Below are 23,431 nucleotides of genomic sequence, written 5' to 3'. Positions count from 1 at the left end.
CAGATTTTAAATCTTTTTGTTAATATCTTCTATTTAAACATAAACAATACTTAAAAGCTCCCTCCAACAAAAAACTATTAACCGTAATTTCATTTTTGAAAAGGTACACTTTAGTTGAATCACAAGAAGGACAACAATGTGTATAAGACTTTCTTGTCAACCAACTTTTATTTGGTAACAATAAACTCTAAAGCTATGAAGAAGTTACCAGTGTTACAACTGGCTTCCTCACTAAAGGCATCTATAACGGGGGCAATTAATACCAATTCTGAGTTAACTACACTGAAACTGTACTGAAACCACCCACTCATCTCTCTCAGGGATTCAAAGGTAATCACATTCACTACTGCTGACTCAAGCGTATTCTAGAAGGGAAAAGCATTGTATCTCTACAAACATTCCTATGAGGTATTTATTTCTCACTTCATGTAGGAAAGATAACACAGCCTGAAACTAGTCTGAACTCTTATCTTGACTTTTTCACAAATTGTTAGCCACACTAACACTTTGATCACTACAAAAAAAAAGTGTCAAGCATTCAACCTTTTCCTCACTGAAGAAGGGAGAAATTTTGTGTCTTTCTTCCAACATGCCATAAAACTCTTTCCCTAAAACCTAATTTATTTAATAAAAAGAAACCTCATGAGATCAAAGTTGAGTTATTTAATTTCCTCCCCTTTCCCCAAAACAATGCTTAAAATTTTATTATGAATTATATTGCAGGGCTTCCCTGGTTGGTACAGAATCCACCTGCCAACGCAGGGGACCCAGGGTGCATCTCAGGTCTGCCTGAGATGTGTGCTCAGTCACTTCCGTTCAGTTCAGTCCAGTCCTCAGTCGTGTCCGACTCTTTGCAACCCCATGAATCACAGCACGCCAGGCCTCCCTGTCCATCACCAACTCCTGGAGTTCACTCAGACTCACGTCCATGGAGTCAGCGATGCCATCCAGCCATCTCATCCCCTGTCGTTCCCTTCCCCTCCTGCCCCCAATCCCTCCCAGCATCAGAGTCTTTTCCAGTGAGTCAACTCTTCCCATGCGGTGGCCGAAGTACTGGAGCTTCAGCTTTAGCATCATTCCTTCCAAAGAAATCCCAGGGCTGATCTCCTTCAGAATGGATTGGTTGGATCTCCTTGCAGTCCAAGGGACTCTCAAGAGTCTTCTCCAACACCACAGTTCAAAAACATCAATTCTTCGGCGTTCAGCTTTCTTCACAGTCCAACTCTCACATCCATACATGACCACAGGAAAAACCATAGCCTTGACTAGACGGACCTTTCTCAGCAAAGTAATGTCTCTGCTTTTGAATATGCTATCTAGGTTGGTCATAACTTTTCTTCCCAGGAGTAAGCGTCTTTTAATTTCATGGCTGCAGTCACTATCTGCAGTGATTTTAGAGCCCCAAAAAATAAAGTCACTTCAGCCATGTCCAGCTCACTTTATGACTCTATGGACTGTAGCCTGCCAGGCTTCTCTGTCCATGGAATTCTCCAAACAAGAATATTGGAATGGGTTGCCATGTCTTCCTGCAGGGGATCTTCTTGACCCAGGATCGAACTCATGTTGCCTTCATCTCCTGCACTGCAGGTAGTCTCTACTGCTGAGTGAGCCTGAAAATATCTTAAATGACAAAATGCCAAGAGGCAATGAAGCCCATGCTCCAGGGAAGCAACCACAATGAGAAGCCCTTGAAACACAATGAAGAGTAGCCCTTGCTCGCTGCAATTAGAGAAAGCCTGCACACAGCAATGAAGACCCAGGGCAGACAAAAAAAAAAAAAAAAAAATCTTCCATGTCTTTAAAAATAAATACATAAATAAGTTACAGTACATATATGGAACTTCTTAAACCCCAAACTAGACAGTTACTACTAACAGTTATAAACAAAAGCTATATTTTATCTCATGAACAAGTTGTAAAGTTAAATTTATAAAACATATACAGAGCAACTGGAATAACTAACCAAGTTTACAGAAGATATATAGAACAAAAATTTTTTAAAAAGTTAATCCAGTGAACATTGTAGTAGTGTGCCATTTTATTTTTCAGTACTCCTGGACCAGTTAAAAGCTGAAACCAAATCTAGTCCTCAGCCCATTTTGTGAACTTCATCTGAAAATGCAAACTCAAATAACCAAAACCACTTCCAAATGGGAATCAGCATTTCTGAAGTTATCGTTTACTAACATCTTTGGCACCTCCACCTAAACACATTTATTGCTCAGTCATTCATTCATGTGTATTTGTGTTGTCAGCATGGTCTAATTTCTCCACCAGACTATTCTTCTGATACGAGCCACAGAAACTAACAATTCTCAAAAGCAAAAAAAAAAAAAAAAAAAAGCAAAGAAGAAATGAAATTCTCAAGTTGGAGTCAACTCCACCACTTCCACAAACCACACAAAGCCCACGCAGTGATACAATTTATCTCTGACAAAGAGACAACTTCCACAAGTATTCTACTCTGCTACTCTTAGTGAAAACAGAAACCACTTCCCAAAATGAAGGTATGAAGCTTATCATATAATTCCTTAATTGACAATATAATGACTTTGATTTCATGTTGGTTTCGGTGTTACTATTTACACTGTGATGTTAAGGTCTGTTCAATTTTTAACGGAAAGATGAGGTTTTAACGAACACACTCAAACTATTCTCAAATCTGTGTCACCAGAGCAGTCAGGGAGGGAGGAGGGGATGGGAAGAATAAATTTAAACTGACATCGTACAGTGAAAATGCTGCCTTAAAAAACAAATACTACTACTTTTCTGCAGTTAAAATTGTATCTTTTCTTGTATTTAACTGCCAAGCTGAACATAAAGAGAACAAGAAAAAGCACGGTAGCAGATCCAACTGCGTATAGACCCTGCCCATACATACACAGCCTGGTGTAATCTTTCTCACTTGTGACCTGTATGAACCAATTGCACAGAGGCAATACAGCAGTTCCAACTTCTGTATTCAGACATTTTAATGAATTAAAAGGAATTGTAGGTGGAAAAGGCTCTTAGGAATCCTGTTTCAGTCCATATTGCTGTGACACAGTATATTATTCTAATGTCCTTTCTCTGGTAGTTTAAATGTTACCTTTAAAACTTCAAATACTTTTAAATTTCACCCTTATGAAGCTGAATATTACCAGATAAAAAAAGCTCCCTTACTATTAAAAAAAATAAAAAGAAGAAAGGCTTGATAAAGGTCCTAGAAACAAGCACTTCTTATCAGAAAATGAGAGCAAGTTTGGGTGAATCTGATTTATAATGACAATAGGCATGCTTTAGAAAATTACAACTCCCAAGATAAACTGTCTAAACAAATACCACAAGGTTTAAATACTTTATATAAGAAGTGCTTACAAATCATGAGAATCAATTTAAAAGCAGGTGAAAGAAAACAAAGGAAAATGAAATAAACATAAGTAACAAATAAACATATACAATGCTCAATTTAATTGGTAAGAACAAGGAGGCAAAAAATTAAAATCTGATGAAATCTTCTATCAAATTACCAAAGATCTATTTGTTTGAGTATTGTAAAACACATAGCCTCATGTATTTCTGAGATTACAAACTGATACAATCTTTCTGAAAACAGTCTCATGGAATTTCTTTTGCGAAAAATACATTCTGAAAGGAACGCAAAATTTGACACTGATTTGGATAAAATGATGCTCATAACAATGAAAAGTTAGGCAAACTAAGGAATCAAAGTAGTAAAATGGCTCAAAAGTACATTGATAAAATAGAATGATGCAATCCTAATAAACAATTTTATAATTAAAAAGTGATAATAAATACTACAAATAATAATTTAATAAATAATATTTACTGATTTGGGAATGTGTTCTCAGAGAATTATGCAAAATAATATACACATAAATATTTAGGAACAAAAAGAAACCTAGGAAGCAGACATCCTTTTTTGGGATAAGAATGACCAACTATTCAAGACCAACTGGGCTCAGCTGTCAAGGAGGTGATGAAAACTGAGCAACAAACCAGAAGTGCCAAGAAGCAGAACTTGGGTTAAAGTGAATGGGTGAACAAAATGGCACTGTGCCAAGTAGGATAATGAAAATCCTGGTCCCCTTCTGAAAATATACCATCTCTCACCCTGAGAATTAAAGTGTTTCCAAGACCTTTCTTGTTCTTAGCTACCAGACTTTGTACACCAGATCCCTATACAGACAAGGTGGTTTTTTCCAAAGACTGGATATGCCCCTGTTCCTTACATCATAATTCCCTCACTGCGTCAGATATACATTTTTCTTCAGTGGTCTGTGCCCAAACATATTGATTCAATAAGGAAAGAAGTAATTTGCTAAAGCAAGGCCCGCCTCCTTTAGATTACATGAGTTTTTCCTACTCCCCACCCCTTCCAACTCATAATGACCCTCTTGTTTATTTCAAATTTCCCCAACCCAATCTAGGCTTCTTCCCAGTACATACCCTGGATGCCACTTTGTTATTGTTCATGTTAACCCTTACATGTGGAAAGGTGAGTGAGTGATCTATTTTTATGTAATTAACTATTTATATAAAAGAAAGAAGAAAATGATACCCGTGGCACCAAGGTGTTACATAAGAACGTCCAGTAATTTATTTTTTCATACAATTTATTAAAATGTACAGTTAACCTACTTGCATATGGAACTGACTCAATAATTTATTCATAATCTAAAAACATAGTTTGTGTATGACTGCTTTTGTAAGTTTCTGCATACAGAATTTTCTACTGCATGTATGTTAATCTTCCAGGCTTCTCTCTTATTTAAGGGCTCAAAATCTCCCTTCGCTTAAAGCTCTCCTCAGAAGAAGACACAGCATACAATTATCATGAAACTACCAAAAAATCAGGGACAGAATGATAGTTTTGAACTTAACAAAAATTATGTGCACAAGACTCTCCAAGTCATCTTAACAAATGTTTATAGGTTTTTCAAAGAGAGGTAAGGTATTCACAAAGGAAAAGAGCAGTAAAGGAAGGTTCCCTGGCTATCGTAGTGCCCTGCATGTACCATTCTTCTACTCTGAGTACTCCTGAAAAGACAAACAGTAAGAGCCAGCACATCCAGATTCCTCAGGATGCTGCAAGAATGCAGAGACAAAGAACCACTCCTGCCCTTTAGTGAGAGGCTCTTTCCATCTCCCTGGTGATGTGGACTTCTGACATCCAGTGTCTGCTCTGCTCTGCAACAGTATTCTATAAGCTTGTCAATCACAATCACTTGTAGAAAAGGATCCACTTACATCGCACAAGCTGACTAATTGCTTCCTTCCTGTACGCTTTAAAGCCTAGTTTTTGGCTCCACGTATATCTTAAGTCTTAATATTCCAGAAAGAGATTTATTTCTAGGAACTTTCTAACTATATTCGATTATGTGTATGTACACGGTTTAGCACAGAACATCTAGATTTGAACCTAGCTCCTGTTTACTAGATGTGTGATATTGCTCAGAAGTAAAAATCTGTACTTCAGATTTCCTTCTCTATAAAATTGGGATAATAATTCCTAAAGGAAATCAAACTGATTATTCACTGGAAGGACTGATGCTGAAGCTGAAGCTCTAATACTTTGGCCACCTTACGCGAAGAGCCAACTTACTAGAAAAGACCCCGATTCTAGGAAAAACTGAGAGAAGGAGAAGAAGCGGGCGAGAGAGGATGAGATGATTGGATGACATCACCGCCTCAATGGACATGAGTTTGAGCAAATTCCAGGAGACAGTGAAGTACAGGGAAGCCTGGCATACTGCAGTCCATGGGGGTCGCCAAGAGCCGGACATGACTGAGTGACTGAATAACAAGAAACAGTTCTACATCTCATAGGGTTTTGTGAGGATTAAATAAGTAACTATATGTAAAGTATTCAAAAGAGTGTATGACAAATATAAAGTACTCAATTCAGTCAACATACTTTCCTTAAAAAGTGGTGCACTTGATACCTGGTATAAGCTCTCAGTTTCATCTCCAGTAAACTAAGGAAACAGCCTAATTGGTTAAATTATACACCAGATAAAACTGAATAACTCATTATATGTAGATAATTTGCAGATTATGAAATCATAATTACAGGTAATGAGAAATAAGGTAGTCCCTGTTGTTTCCATCTGTCTCTCATATACTTTCTTTAACGGCAGAAAGTTCATTTGCCAACTGTGTGTGTGTGTGTGTGTGTGTGTGCACGTGCATATGCAAGCACAGTACACTAGCAGATACATAAGGAAAAGGGGTTATGAGACACAAAGATTTACAATATTCTAGACAATGCACATTATCTCACCGAATTATCAGTATGACTTGGCTGAATCCACAGAATTCTGGCTTTTAGCAAATTCTTACTCATCCTTTTTTAAGATTAGAAACAGGATGAGTTTTCTCTAACCATACACCTAAGCTATCCCACCTCACTCCCTAAACTATGTCATAATGTTGACAATACATCAATGGACACTCTCTGCACTATCACAAGACTTTACACTTTTCTATTTATGCCTCTCTTTTTAAAACTAAAAATTCCTTGAAGACAGAAATGTATACTTATTCCTGTTTTTATCCCAAGCATCTATCAGAGTGTCTGGTTATATTATTAATAATAGTAAGCACTATCAACACACAGAAATCCCTTGCATTCCTATACACGAATAATGAGAAAGTAGAAAAAGAAATTAAGGGAACAATTCCATTTACCATTGCAACGAAAAGAATAAAATACTTAGGAATATATCTACCTAAAGAAACTAAAGACCTATATATAGAAAACTATAAAACACTGATGAAAGAAATCAAAGAGGACACTAATAGATGGAGAAATATACCATGTTCATGGATCGGAAGAATCAATATAGTGAAAATGAGTATACTACCCAAAGCAATTTACAAATTCAATGCAATCCCTGTCAAGCTACCAGCCACATTTTTCACAGAACTAGAACAAATAATTTCAAGATTTGTATGGAAATACATAAAACCTCGAATAGCCAAAGCAATCTTGAGAAAGAAGAATGGAACGGGAGGAATCAACTTGCCTGACTTCAGGCTCTACTACAAAGCCACAGTCATCAAGACAGTATGGTACTGGCACAAAGACAGACACATAGATCAATGGAACAAAATAGAAAGCCCAGAGATAAATCCACACACATACGGACACCTTATCTTTGACAAAGGAGGCAAGAATATACAATGGAGTAAAGACAATCTCTTTAACAAGTGGTGCTGGGAAAACTGGTCAACCACTTGTAAAAGAATGAAACTAGATCACTTTCTAACACCACACACAAAAATAAACTCAAAATGGATTAAAGATCTAAATGTAAGATCAGAAACTATAAAACTCCTAGAGGAGAATATAGGCAAAACATTCTCAGAAATAAATCACAGCAGGATCCTCTATGATCCACCTCCCAGAATTCTGGAAATAAAAGCAAAAATAAACAAATGGGATCTAATTAAAATTAAAAGCTTCTGCACAACAAAGGAAAATATAAGCAAGGTGAAAAGACAGCCTTCTGAATGGGAGAAAATAACAGCAAATGAAGCAACTGTCAAACAACTAATCTCAAAAATATACAAGCAACTTATACAGCTCAACTCCAGAAAAATAAACGACCCAATCAAAAAATGGGCCAAAGAACTAAATAGACATTTCTCCAAAGAAGACATACGGATGGCTAACAAACACATGAAAAGATGCTCAACATCACTCATTATTAGAGAAATGCAAATCAAAACCACAATGAGGTACCACTTCACACCAGTCAGAATGGCTGCGATCCAAAAATCTGCAAACAATAAATGCTGGAGAGGGTGTGGAGAAAGGGAACCCTCCTACACTGTTGGTGGGAATGCAAACTAGTACAGCCACTATGGAGAACAGTGTGGAGATTCCTTAAAAAATTGCAAATAGAACTACCTTATGACCCAGCAATCCCACTTCTGGGCATACACACCGAGGAAACCAGAATTGAAAGAGACACATGCACCCCAATGTTCATTGCAGCACTGTTTATAATAGCCAGGACATGGAAACAACCTAGATGTCCATCAGCAGATGAATGGATAAGAAAGCTGTGGTACATATACACAATGGAGTATTACTCAGCCGTTAAAAAGAATTCATTCGAATCAGTTCTGATGAGATGGATGAAACTGGAGCCAATTATACAGAGTGAAGTAAGCCAGAAAGAAAAACACCAATACAGTATACTAACACATATATATGGAATTTAGGAAGATGGCAATGACGACCCTGTATGCAAGACAGGAAAAAAGACACAGATGTGTATAACGGACTTTTGGACTCAGAGGGAGAGGGAGAGGGTGGGATGATTTGGGAGAATGGGAATTCTAACATGTATACTATCATGTAAGAATTGAATCGCCAGTCCATGTCTGACGTAGGGTGCAGCATGCTTGGGGCTGGTGCATGGGGATGACCCAGAGAGATGCTGTGGGGAGGGAGGTGGGAGGGGGGGTCATGTTTGGGAACGCATGTAAGAATTAAAGATTTTAAAATTAAAAAAAAATAATAAAATAAAGATGAGGGAAAAAAAAAATAATAGTAAGCACTTAGTACACATGTGACCTTCCCTGGTGGCTCAGAAGTTAAAGCGTCTGCCTCCAATGCAGGAGACCCGGGTTCGATCCCTGGGTCAGCAAGATCCCCTAGAGAAGGAAATGGCAACCCACTCCAGTATTCTTGCCTGGAGAATCCCATGGACTGAGGAGCCTGGTGGGCTGCAGTCCACAGGGTTACAAAGAGTCAGACACGACTGAGCGACTTTACTTACTTACTTACACGTCACATTAATTTAATACAGCTCAGAAAATGGAGGTTTTGGGTTATTCATTCAAAGTCAATTTACTACAGAAGCAATGTGAAGACTGGCTGTATCGCTTCTCTAATTAGACCATGGTACATTGTAAAGTAGCGGTTATTTTTGAGCTTTGAGGCCACTTCACATCAGCACCTGGACAGCCAATTTTACCATGGACATCACTGCAATTCTAAGAAGTCCCTCAAAACTTTTCCTAGGCATTTAAAATATACCCATCAGATACACATTAAAATGAAACATAATAAATTCTTCATAGACTTTCCAGAGGTTACATTAAGCTTGTTTTGTAAACCATATGTTTGAGTATATAATTTTCTTACCTAGTAACATTTTTGTGTGATAACACAAGCCAAAATTTTATTTGGAAATCTGATAAGCAAAATTTCAAAGTCATTCAAAGGTTAGCAACAAAGATTTTAATGATGAAAACTTCATTACATGTAACATTATTATAATTTTTTTCTGAGCATTCAGAAGCCAACATCTTTTATTATCCAAACTAAATGATCAAACACTATTTAAAAAAAAAAAAAAAAAAAAAACCTCTGCAGGATTCAAAAGAAATAGACTAAAAAGGTTCTATATTCTGCTCTATTGCCTTGTTCACCTTTGTTTTCCATGTCCAGCTGTCCAGCGCAAAGTCAGCTTGTTGAATAAATTAACCTCTTAATAAAATTTAATTTCATTATGTCTGAGAAACACACTGGCCCACACATCCTTTTGTTAAACGTCTATTGGAAATTTGTATGGATATGCCCTCAGGAAACTGTAAAGAGATCATTCTACATGGGGAACTAAAGATTGTTTCCCTAAGCGATACAGCTCACACAGACTGTGATTCCTGGAGCTGGAAAACTATTGCTTATATTTTTAGGTAGGGTTGTCATCTTTCCTAGACCCCTATATCTTAAACTCCTATATTTCACTAACAATTTCATCAAAACCAAAATAATCACATATTACCCACTGTGGCCAAATATTCTTATCATTCACTTTTTCTCATTTGATATGTGTTAAACGTTATATGATCTGCAAGAATGTGAGATACCATGATGTCAAAAATCTAATGCTAGTAACTTCAGTAACAGAAATTGCATAACTAACAGCAACTCCACTACCTTTTTACCTAGAGCCAGACATCCTGGAGTGTGAAGTTAAGTGGGCCTTAGGAAGCATCGCTAGTGGAGGTGATGGAACTCCAGCTGAGCTATTTTAAATCCTAAAAGATGATGCTGTGAAAGTGCTACAATCAATATGCGAGCAAATCTGGAAAACTCAGCAGTGGCCACAGACCTAGAAAAGGTCAGTTTTCATTCCAACCCTCCAAAGAAGGGAAATGCCAAAGAATATTCAAACTACCACACAATTGTACTTATTTTCATATGCTAGCAAAGTAATGCTAAAAATCCTTCAACACAGGCTTCACCAGTATGCGAACCAAGAACCAATGTTGAAGCTGGATTAAGAAAAGGCAGAAGAACCAGAGATCAAACTGCCAACATCTGCTGGATCATACAAAAAGCAAGAGAACTCCAGAAAAACATCCACTTTAGCTTCATTAACTATGCTAAAGCCTTTGACTGTATAGATCACAACGAACTGTGGAAATTTCTTAAAGAGATGGGAATACCAGACCAACTTACCAGCCTACTGTGAAACCTGTATGCGGATCAACAAGCAACAGTTAGAACCAGACACAAAACAGACTGGTTCACAATTGGGAAAGGAGTACATCAAGGCTTTATATTGTCACCCTGTTTATTTAACTTATATGCAAAGTACATCATGCAAAATGCCAGGTTGGATGAATCAAAAGCTAGAATCAAGATTGCAGGGAGAAACATCAATAACCCCAGATATGCAGATGACACCACCCTTATGGCAGAAAGCAAAGAGGAATTAAAGAGGCTCTTGAACGTCAAAGGGGAGAGTGAAAACATTGGCTTAAAACTCAACATTCAAAAAAACAAAGATCATGGCATCCAGTCCCATAACTACCTGCCAAATAGATGGGGAAACAATAGCAACAGTGACAGATTTTATTTTGTTGGGCTCCAGAATCACTGTGGATGGTGACTGCAACCATGAAATAAAAAGACGCTGGCTCCTTGGAAGAAAAACGATGACAAACCTAGACAGCATATTAAAAAACAGAGACATTACTTTGCCAACAAAGGTCCCTCTAGTCAAAGCCATGGCTTTTCCTGTAGTCGTGTATGGATGTGAGTGCAGGACAATAAAAAGTGCTGAGCACCAAAGAACTGATGGGTTTGAACTGTGTTGCTGGAGAAGGCTCTTGAGAGTCACGTAGACAGCAAGGAGATCAAACCTGTCAATACTAAAGCAAGTCAACCCTGAATATTCATTGGAAAGACTGATGCCAAAGCTGCAGCTCCAGTGTTTTGGCTACCTGATGCAAAGAGCGGACTCACCAGAAAAGACTCTAATGCTGGGAAAGATTGAAGACAGGAGGAGGGGACAACAGAGGATGAGATGGTTGGATAGCATCACTGACTCAATGGACATGAGTTTGAGCAAATGCCTGGAGATGGTGAAGGACAGGGAAGCCTGGCATGCTGCAGTTCATGGGGGTCGCAAAGAGTCAGATAACGACTGAGCGACTGAACAACAATCACTACCTTTTCAGGTATAATTAGGAATTTCTTCATGATATCTTTCCAGCATCCATCATACTATAATTTGAATTCATATACTTTCAAGACTAAAGATGGAAATGATGGTATAGATTCTATTCTGTTCACAACATAATGACAGCACCCAACAAGGTGAGTACTTAATAAATATATATTAACATGCCAGATAACCTATCATATGTCTAAATGCTATTAGATCAAATTTTAATTTCTTGTGATAATTTCATTTTTAACCTTTTAAATTCCACTTTCTATGAATAGCCCTGTTCTTACTGTATATTTTGGTTTTTTGGTCATTTGGGCATCATTGAAACATTTATGAGTGAACACCATGTGCTAAATAAGCAAGAGGGAATATACTAAAAATAAATTTTTCAGTTTCTACCTTTAAGCAGTTCAATCTTAAAAGTATGACACAGAGCACCTCATACAGTGAGAGAAAGGTGGATGATAAAAAACTATGTCAACAGGAGAGTGTCCAGGAAGGTTCCTTAGGAAAGGTAATGTTTTAAAATTGCCAGGATCAAGAAACAGGTGAGGCTCTGCTCATAAGTGAAATGACATAAAGACCACATCAAGGTCGCTTATTAACCTATTACTATTTTTAATTGTAAGAACATTCATTTAACAAAAAAAACACTACAATATATGGAATGCATAGTTGAAAGTGTCCCATCAAAACATTTCTTCTCACTATAGATTTTCTTTAATCAAGAAAGATAGCCTCATTTCAGTGATTCAACATTTCATATATGTTTGCTTGGTTATTTTGAAAAGTTAGCAAATACTTCTTGGTATTTCTAAAATATTAAAATAAAACTCAGTGTACTAAGAAACTCAATGAAATTCAATTAGTGTGTGTGTATAAAGACTGTAAAACTGATTTTTATTTCACTATTTATCAAGAGGTCTTTCTGACTCAATGTTTACAGCCCATCATTTCACGAATGGCTCTTCTGAAATTCTCTCATAACGCATCATCTCTGTGCTTTGAGTCATTCTCTACTTCAGTTCAACAATCACTCCTTTATCCTTCTAAAAGCCAATCTAATTCCAGCAGGTTTAATAGATTTGACAGGGCTCCTGGGTCTTCCTGATAAACTCCAAAAACCCAAGTATGGCATGCAAGACCTCTTGACTTTTCTAGTCACATTCAAAGTATCTAGATCCCTTTCAATTCTTTACCCCAAGTAAGAAAGATGGCATTCACCTTTCAATGACATACTCTAACATCACAGGGTATTTTCTGAACTTGACTATTTGAAATAATCACTTGCTCTGTATGCTGTCAGAGACTTTAGAAAGACCTAAATTATCACATTTAGTAATTAGGAATAATTTCTTATAGGTACTATCTTAGAATATCAATTGTTGCATCTTCCTTATTTGTCTTTTTACTCCTAAAAGTATCTGCAAATGATAAGTTCCATTTTTTAAAAAATTTCAATCTAAGAAAAATTTAAACATCTAAAATTTCATTTGGGGATGTTGGAACTGGGAGGGCCTTTTAGCATTATCCATCCAGTTATTTCTTTACACACACTCACACATAAACTATACCTACACGTATGATACTATATAACAAAACAGTATTCTTATTGGGTTCACATATAATTAATACAAATTTCAAAAATGGACTCATTATAATGTCGTCCATTTGGTATTTTAAGTGCTAATCATAACCCTCTAAATACTATCTTCACAACTGTTAATGGGTGGCGATGGTATTTTACAATTCAAAAAGCACCTATCTAGTCCAAATCCTTAAATAAAGAAATAAGATCCCAGGATCATTATGTGAATTTACAGAAACTCCTGAACTAATGTTAGACACAATACTCTAAGACACTGGTTACACTGCCTAGGCAACTGTTCTGCACATTTTCAATATGTACTTTGTGTTCTATCAATTGGTTCGGTAAGAAACCTAAAGCTTCCAGTGGACATTCAAAGTTTTATTCTAGATAAAGTAATGATCCTCTTCACATCACATTTAGTATCTATTTGAATATACACTTAATAATCCCTATTAAACATACAAAACATATGATCTGAATGTCTATCTTTGGTTAATTACACTAGGGGGCACTTTTCAACATCTCTAGACTTCAGGACTAAGTGCATCTTTCTGAGAAAGTATGTCACATTCCTGGAATTTCAGAGCTATGGTCTTTTAATCCATTACCAGTTTTCTATCAAGGGATTACTGTCTTGTTTTTCTAACATTAATTATATATAGACTCCTCAGGCAGAAATTCTGACAGAAAGAATGTAAACGAGCTAAGCAGATGCCATTTTAATTAAAAAGAATACATACAAATAATTCATTTTGAATAGGAATTCAATAAAGGTTTAAAACAATCCTTATTTGGCAGGTTTTGTTGTTTAAATAAGAACACATTTAAAAGCTTATCACATTGATTATTAATAATGCAGAATAACTAGTCAACTTAGAGCTTCGTTGGCAAAGGCAGTGAATATCTGAGGAATACATAGGAAGAGAAGACAGAGGAAACACAAAAGCTGATGTTTAACTTGCTCTAAGAATCTGAACCTTCACTTTCTAGCAAAGAATTATCTGATTACTACCAGATTTAAAAGTCTATAGTTTGGGCAATATGAAAGGTATGCAATTATGCAAGTAACTGCAAAGAAATAACATGCATATTTTACATCTTAAAATGATACACGAAATACAAATCATGTACAAACTATTTTAAACTGACTGCTTTCAACAAAAAAAAGGTAAATTTACTTGTTGCAAACATGCTTCTTTGAAGATCCCAGAGGCATTGTTAAATATTAAGTTTTTAATTAGTATTGATTAACAAACATTGCAACATAAGATCCTTTTAGTTTTAGGTAACTGCTATCTAAGTGACCTGCCTAGAAATTCACAAAGTAACAGGGCATGCTTAATTTGTCCCTGTCTTCAAGTAACATCAGTTCCGGACTGTTTCAGTGTACACTTTTACAATAGTAATAGGGTATTCAAATTAAGAGGGGCAGGGGGCAGAATTTATGGAAATTCCAATGCTTAACTAAATCACAGAATGAGGTTTTGAAATAGTAAATAATAAATCACAATGAATCCTCAATCTGGTTGTCAAGGAAACTACTTTGCCTTTGCCATAATTGCTGCGATCCCCATCTTGCCCCCTTTGACACCAATCCTTATCATACATTCTGGTCAGAGACTGAGAAAGTAGCTTTTCTATTCCTCTCAGGCAATCATGTAACATGCATTGAGCTTGACTGAACAGGGCCATGCGACCATACAAACGCTGAATTCAAGGCCTTTCCTTTTCTATATAGAGACAGTAATTATCTAGTAAGCAGCAGTATATTTCTACCAAGCTACAGATAACAATAACATGTCTCCATGGCATGTTTTAGTAGCTATGTGTGTAGAAAGTTTGTACTAACTGACTTATTGTCACAAGATCTGTTTGTGAACCAGCAATCATTAATGTCTTAGAGGTAAACAATTGAAAATAAAGATCGAATATTACATTTAATAACACAAATATTTACATCTAAACATTAATATTTATAAACCAAATACTATAAACAAAACAGTAAAAGCAGTACCAAATATGTATTATCAGCTCAAATGGGTTACTTAACTTTCTCCTCCTTACGTCTATTTTCATATATCGGTCCTTTTTAGTAACCATTATAAAATAAAATCCTGAAGTAAATGGGCAGTTTTATGTCTCTAATTCTATATGCTGCTTCTATTGCTTTCTATTAATTATTTTTATTTCCTTAACTGTATTTTATTAAAACCATTTGTTTTCTAATATAATTCTCATGTGCTTTCAAATGTATTTCTTGAATTCAAATTGCTATGGACGCTCAATTAGATCATTCAATTTTGAAGCTTTCTCTACTCATTTCAACCATTAAATGGTATAAAAGTAAGATTACCTGTGTACTTTTTAATGCTATCAGTCTACACTGAAATGAAAATTATCTTCCTTATCAGCAGGAAAACCTCCAAAATTCAATGTACACATTCATTCTTTTCTCTTTTATTTATTTAAACTCAATTTTGGCTCACGCACAAACCATGTTTCTCTAGAGCTTGGCACACTTAACTAGCAATAAAGATAATAACACTGACTATACAGTATTATATGAAAGAATGCATACATAATGTTTAGCTCTGGTCAATAACCGTTTACTCAGAAAGCATTTAGCTAAATTTTAGCTTTCAACAATATTAACAATTTTTCCATTTTCCATTTAAAATTAAAATACCAGGCAGGTAAATTGTACAATTTGGAAGACCAGGTCAGAATGTTTGCTAAAACATTAAAGAAAATTCTGTAGTAGCCTTTACGAAACTATATTTTCTCAACATATAGTGCCAGAAAGAAAAAGGTGTCAGGATTCTTTAACAAATCATTCACAAATACAGGGTTGCTTAATTCGGATAAGTGATGGAGAAAATCATTTTCATTTGAAACCAGACAAAAAGTGTAACAATCAAAACACTAATGAGTACAAAAATAGAGCAACTAAAGACTTTCTCTTTTAATCTTTGTACTGTGTCACTACTACTGTGGTGATAATTTTTATCTCAAAAATACCATGTACCTAAGTTTTTAAAAAACAAAGAAAACCGTCTTGAATAAGCAGCTAAGCAAAGAAAGTAACTAGTTTAAATTAATGAAAAAAAGTGTAATAATTATGGAAATTCAGGTAAAGTATTAGAAATGGAAAAATAATGAAACTAAGCTGTCTGACACCTGGAAAAGAAAGATCTAGGATCAAAGTTTGGTACAAATATCAGTAGAAAACCAGTAAATTGTCAGGACATATTAATCTTATACTAGGAAACTTATTAGAAGTTTTGTACAAATATTAGTAGAAAACCAGTAAGTTGCCAGGACATATTAATCTTATACTATGAAATTTATTAGTTAAATATTTTCTCTCCATTTCTTATCTTGTTTCAATTAAAGGTGTTTATTTATTTTCTTTTACAATTAGTTACTACAAACTATCCTTGAAAATAGAGGGAGGGGGGTATTTGTTTCTTTGAAAACTTCCATCAAAGCCATATAGTCAAACCTTAATTATTAATGCAAATAGATGTGAAAAGAACATGTCCCCAAATGTTCCTACTGGCTCAACTACAGTTAATCTGATATTTGAATACTGGTATCTGATTTTCTTGACTGAGCTGTTAACTTAAAAACAAAATTAAAGTACTTTTGTAGTATACTTTAGTACTCAGGTTATACTAGAATGTTATACATTTTTTAAAATTCTCTGCTTAAGTTCTCTTCTAGTAAAATTCATTATGCTGAAAATAAACTGCATAACTTCTCAGACTAAAGCAGCATGTCCCATAAAAGCCTTACTCTCCAATGAAACACACCATACCTTAACTGGGGAAGTTAATTATGTGCTTTGGTTTCACAAACCAACTGCTGTTGCCAGCTGCATTCTAAATAAAAGTAAATAGAGACAGTTTGAGCTGCCAACAAAAGACATAATTAAGTAGAAAAAATGCTGTCAATAAAACATGGCTACAACATTCTAAACTTTGAAAACAACTAGGGCCAACCAGATTTGCACTATATTGTATAGTCAATACATCTTAACCACTAACCATTTGGGTCAAATAATAATGTAGAAGGGGAAAGCTCACAAAAATATATTTTTGGGGAAATAAAGTTTTATATAAATGAAAGTTAAATCAGATGGCTATTTATTTGTTTATTTATTTTAGCTTTTCTCAAGAATTCCACAAAAGAATAAAGCTCATAAAATGATCCAGGGTCTATTTTTCTAACTCTGCTCTTCTAGCTACATTGGAGAGAAACTGATTCATTATGTCCCATGGATATGTAAGGTCTAAATTATCCCTTGGAACTAGCTGAAAGTAAAGCATCTTAAGAGAACTGGCTTCAGTTTAAAAGATGTCATGAACACAAATGGCATTTAATGTCTCCCTCAGGGTTATCTTCTAACCAGAAAGTTAACTTGTATATTTACAATGTTTCTAAGTTTTCAAAGTGCTTTCACATTTGCTATGTCATTATACACATAAACAGCTCTGGTTGTTTGGACATACTTTGCAGAAAGCATGACTTTTTTTTTTTTTTAACTGCAAAATAAAAAAGGGTTTTTGTTTTTTTTTTAACTGTAATTTTTGAGATAAAAATGACTTTTACCCTGATGAATACCAAAAGAGCTCAGCATCTATGAGTAATTATGAGCAGTACATTTGGATGATAAAGTCCTTGAATAAGTTTGCTAGAAAGCAATGTCTGACAACAGACATCAGTAAACCTTGCAAGCCACAAGGATTATGTGAAAAAACCACCTCTGACTATTGAGCACCAACCTGATGTTTGGATGTTTAACCAACTTTCCCATGTCTACCTCAAATGTCTAGATCAAATGTCATCAATCATCATTTCTCTTATCTTCCCAATTCTCCCTAGATACCTAAAATCAGAAAATAAATTGTGCAAATTGTATATAAATCTAAAGGTTTCCAAAGTACATTTATGTTGGCATAGCAGAAAATCAGGGAGATCAGATGAAATGGTGGACCCAGCAAAATGGTAGTGTAGATCACCAGGAAATTTTCACCCTCAATGAAAGAAAATGGATAGAGAGAAGAAAGAACAAACTGATGAATCAATCAATATTCACCAACCACCACTTGGTGCTTTAGCATAGTCCAATGCAGCTTTGGCTCAGACGGTAAAGCATCTGTCTACAATGCAGGAGACCTGGGTTCGATACCTGGGTTGGGAAGATCTGCTGGAGAAGGAAACGGCAATCCACTCCAGTACTATTGCCTGGAAAATCCCATGGACAGAAGAGCCTGGTAGGCTACAGTCCATGGCGTTGCAAAGAGTTGGACACGACTGAGCGACTTCACTCACTTCACAAGGCAGCTTTAGGGCAAGATGAAAACAATCTCCTGTGTCTGCATAAACAACTCCATCCAAGGAAATATATATAAGTAAATAATTAGGGGGCACAAACTGTGTGGTGTAAAAACTAGGATAAAGGCAGATTCATAAGAACTGGAACTAGGAAAGATGATGTTATGTAGGAGATGTCAGCTTAACCCTGAAGGATTAACAAGATAGTTAACAAAGGAAGATGGACAACTAGGAGGAAAAAAAATTGCAAAGATGGCTGGCTCGCTTGCTTACTACTAAGTGCTATTTGTAACACTTCAAAATAACAGAAGTAATTTGAGAAAGAACTATAAACGTTAACATGGGGTTATTATTTCAGCAAAGCACACAGGAATTAAGGCCTTACATCCCCCACCCAAAGTTGTACCACATCATGTTGTGGCCTGGACCCATTAATCTCCATACCATTTCATAATGATATATAGTTTCACAGTAGCATATAAACCTATATATCCATAATATGCAGTTTGAGTATATTTCACACAAATATAGAAAGAAATGAAGTTGGTTCCCAGGGGTAAGTAACGCCACCACAAGGTTAAAGACTGAGAGATGCTCTTGTAATTAAAGGCAGAAATTGAAGAGGCAGGGCTAAGAGATTTTAAACTTTCCAGAGAAACCGCTATTAAGAACTTATGCTGACTTAATAGTGCATCTCTGTAAAAATCAGATTAGGTTGTTTCATCTCTTTTACTTTTCAGGAGACAAAGAACATCCAACTACTTGAGAAATAAATCCTCCTACATTATCTAAGGCTCAGGTAAAATGCTAGAAAGCATTCCAACAAGGGCACTTATAAGGATATACGTATAGTCACTTTTGGAAAAGGGCAAAACATCAGGATATCTCTTCAGACACAGTGAAGAACTCAAAGTACTATAATTACCACTGTTCACATGAGAGACCAAATCTAAACATATTTAAAGGACTTGTTTTGATCTGTGTTAGTAATTAGAGCCCCAATCAAATTTATTTGTTCGATGTTTTACTTTCTGTAATAGTTGATTTTCTTTTACTAGAGGCATGAAGAACAGTCATTGTAAGAAATTTACATTTCATTACAGATATACCTGGCTCACTTGTCAAATGCATTTCAAAAATTTCATTCTTAATTGAGCAATTCATCTCCCATCAATTAGTTACAAAGCTTAAAAAATGGCCTTAAGATTTGTCTAATCCAATTGGCTAATGTTCCAGATGAAGTAATGATAGGCCAGTTCTAAGTCTCTTGCCCTCAGATACACATTTAGTGGCCATTTAGTGGCAGAGAAAAGTCAAAGCAAAAGATTTACCTGCAACTGTAATGATTCTAGTTGTTCAAACATTTACTCCTAAGTATCCTTAATTCTCCCAAGTTTTTTCAATAATGACTCTGTGTTTTAAGAATAGTTCATTTTCTCCAGGCATTTCCTAATCATACTGACTCCAAATCTATTCATCTATATGTTGAATTTCTAACCCTACAATGCTATCTTCTGTCTGGTACTACACTGGGGATAATTCAAGTCTCAAAGCCAATCAGAGGTATAGATCACATCTTGAGTAGGCTGAGGTGTGTGTAACAGGAAGAGGCAGGTAAGTTATTTATTATATGGGATTTGATTGATTCGATTTAATTAAATGGTTTAAGGGAGAGGTTCCTTCTTTCAGAATGTATTAAGCTTTAAAACTGCAAACTTTTGATACGAACTAATTGTACTAGAATCCAGCAGAACCAAAATACACAGAGTATATGATGTGTATCCTTTTAAGAAAATCATTTCTAGTGTGTTCAAGAATAAGACAATAAGACAAGTTGAAAAGAATGACCCTCAATTTAAAAGGGACACATTATAACATTTCTCTCTGGTATGATGCTATTTTAATTCCCTTTGTGAAAACATTCAAGTTGGAAAATAACCATCTGTAATGCGGTTGCATTATTTGGACAAAGTAATGAATAAATGTCCTCCTTCACTCCAAGAAGGAGACCATTAAATGACAGAAATTCAGAAAAAGAAAAATGAATCAGATTGATTCAGCGCCATGAAAAAAGCATTCTTCATTTATTATTTACAACTTTCAAACAAAAGAATAATCTTTAAACACATGCTTTTTTTAAAGTATAAATAAATTTTCTAAAATCTAGCTTTTACACTAAGTCAAGAACTATGTTAGCAAACAAAGCAAGCAACTAGAATTCAAACTTCCTATCAATTCTTCTCGTGATGTCTTCAAATTTATTCATACATATAGATAGGCTATGTCCCAAACATTAATCTTATAAATGTATAATTTAAAAAACATATACACAGTAACTTAAATTTCATAGATTGTTAAATTTTCATCTATTTTGAAACATTTTCCAAAAATATAAGTTGTCAGTATTCACTGAGTTGGGAAAAGAGATGTTTATTTTTAAAAAATTATTATAAGAATGTCAAATCAAATAATAGATTTCTGAACTATACTATTAGTAATTATTAAAGTAATTTCTATGTATGTGTAATATGGAACCTACAGCAAGTGCTTAAACTGTGTACACCTAGTGAGAAACCATCATCCTAGGTTATGTTACGGAAGAATGCAAAGAAGGCCACTATGTTAGTCTTCTAGTCTTCCTGCAAGTAAAGGATGGGCTCTGAACAGATGAGATTTACTCACATGGAAAACTATGGCTTCCCTGAATCCCTTGACGCTTACCAAAGGAGAATAAAACTCCACTCCAAATTATAGTACAATTTTAGAACGAGGAACTACAAATGCCTATTCATTGAAATTACACAGTATTTTAATACAATAAACAAATGGAAAACTATATTTCTTATAAATATTCCTGCTGTTGCTGCTATTAAGTCACTTCAGTCATGTCTGACTCTGTGTGACCTCATAGACGACAGCCCACCAGGCTCCCCCGTCCCTGGGATTCTCCAGGCAAGAACACTGGAGTGGGTTGCCATTTCCTTCTCCAGTGCATGAAAGTGAAAAGTGAAAGTGAAGTAGCTCAGTCATGTCTGACTCTAGTCTGTTTTTAAATCTGTAAACATGATTTACAGGATTTTTTTTTTCTTTCAAACACAGTTAAACTACCTTTGTCAAGCCTGACTCATGACTAATACCTGGCAAAAAATTTAAAGAGTTTTGATTAATACTAAGCAGATAAGCCAGCCATACACAACAATCTTTAAGGGCAAGGTCGCTGGTTTGGGATCCTCCTAGAAATACTATTATATCCTCATTTTAAAGATAAGTAAAACAATGCAAAAGAGGTTAACTGGCCAAAGTCACCAACAGTTGAGCACTCCTATTAAAGGCTGAACAGGTTGAGAATTCATACTCAACCACTCTGGCCCCTATGCTCTCAAGCACTATGGCATGTCATCTTAGTCATGCCAACTGCAGCAAGCCATTCTGATGCAGAGATAAAAGCAAAAAATTTTTAGTTTGTAAGTGAATGCTGAGAACCATCCCATTTTATGTCATTTTAACGTGAGAATACCTATCTTAACAAAACATTGTTACTTCACTGGCACTCAAAAAATTATTATAAAGGGTGATGACTAGGGAGACAGAAATAGAAATTAAGACTCAACATTTAGGATGAGGTGTCGAACAGGAGTGGCTAAGATGAGGACCCAGAAAATGCTGTCTCAGGAAAAAAATCAATTCCACTTTTGACTCTGCTACATAAGAGACTGATTGTGGTAATACATATCCCACTTGTCCATAGCTTGGAAACTATAGCTGAGAATTTATCAATCAGTGAAAAGTAGATTAGCTGTATAAACCAAGGGCAGGAAGTAACACTGAAAGTCCAGAATTTTTAACAACTTTTCTCTCAGTTTGACTTATCTTGATTCTGCCACTAACTTACTATGTTAACCTGAATAAACATCAAGTAATGAACCATTCTTCAAATCAAAAATGAAGGGGCTGGATTAAATTATCTCCAAAGTCCCTTTTAAACTTCTATAGACTTTAACTTAGTCACTCAAGGTAAACAAGAATTTATTGACAGTCAAGTAACACTACTTGTTATTATTACATAAAAAGCTCTGTTAAGAATAAATCAGGGATTTCTCTCATGATGTAAAATGGCCTAAGCAATGGAAAAAGTAATTTTATAGCACTTTGAATGAGTGTAAAAGATCACATATTGCCCACTTTAGTATTAAGAGCTTTATAAGAAAATAAGTACAGCCTTAAAAATAGGTTGAGATTTTTAAATATTTCACAGTAGACTACATACAATGTTCTGATAGAAGTAAATTGAGATAAGAGACCAATATACAAGTATCTGCATCAAAAAATATTTCAGGAATATATTCAAAGCATATGATAAAATCAACTTGAAGTCCACTTTAAGCAAGCACTAAAACCTTTTCACATTTGTGAATGCAGTTATATAAAGTCACATGTGGAAAGCATTTTGATAGTTAGGCTTTTCTCAATATTCTAAAAATTAGCTCAAATATACTAATATTTTTAGAAATGTCCATTTTGTGAAGTACCTTAACCATTCCTCGAAGATATAAAAATGTGAAAATTCTCAAGGTCTAGATTCTTACTCAAATGAATAAGGGTCTATTCCACAAGCACTTGATATACAATTTTCTCCTTTATGCACTTTAAAAAGTTGAACTACTACAGCAAATGAATAATTGATTTATGGGGGAAAAAGTTCAAGTGAAGGACATATTATTAACTGTGCAATAAAGAGGCTGGTTGGGAGAAAATGTACCTCTTGAACATTTTAAAAGAAATATTTAAAATATGCAGATGCCAGATAAGGGCAATGTTCTTCATTTCACATCAGCACATAAGTCACACAGTAAACCCTAAGTCCCCCTCCAAAAACAATAACTAAAGGGCAGATTACATATCAAGCTAAAAATAAAATGCAAATCTTTTTCCATGTGAACACGTAAAGAGAGTATTGCACTCAATTACTATTTTAAAGAAGATTTAACTGTTATTCCAAATTTCCCAAAGTACATCAATAATC

At 35.3% G+C, this 23,431-nt stretch overlaps 1 protein-coding gene and 1 pseudogene across 50 annotated transcripts in view; both read right to left on the bottom strand.

The window, feature by feature from the left end:
* The window catches only part of ADGRL2 (adhesion G protein-coupled receptor L2), a 314,635-nt gene that overhangs the window by 107,838 nt on the left and 183,366 nt on the right, over positions 1 to 23,431 (bottom strand). The gene's annotated exons all lie outside the window — the stretch shown is intronic.
* LOC132657964 (large ribosomal subunit protein eL22-like) overlaps positions 1 to 23,431 on the bottom strand; it is a 117,756-nt pseudogene that overhangs the window by 18,215 nt on the left and 76,110 nt on the right.

Source organism: Ovis aries, chromosome 1 (assembly GCF_016772045.2).
Source record: "Ovis aries strain OAR_USU_Benz2616 breed Rambouillet chromosome 1, ARS-UI_Ramb_v3.0, whole genome shotgun sequence".
NCBI classification, from domain to species: Eukaryota; Metazoa; Chordata; class Mammalia; order Artiodactyla; family Bovidae; genus Ovis; species Ovis aries.
This window is presented reverse-complemented; position numbering and strand designations above follow the sequence as displayed.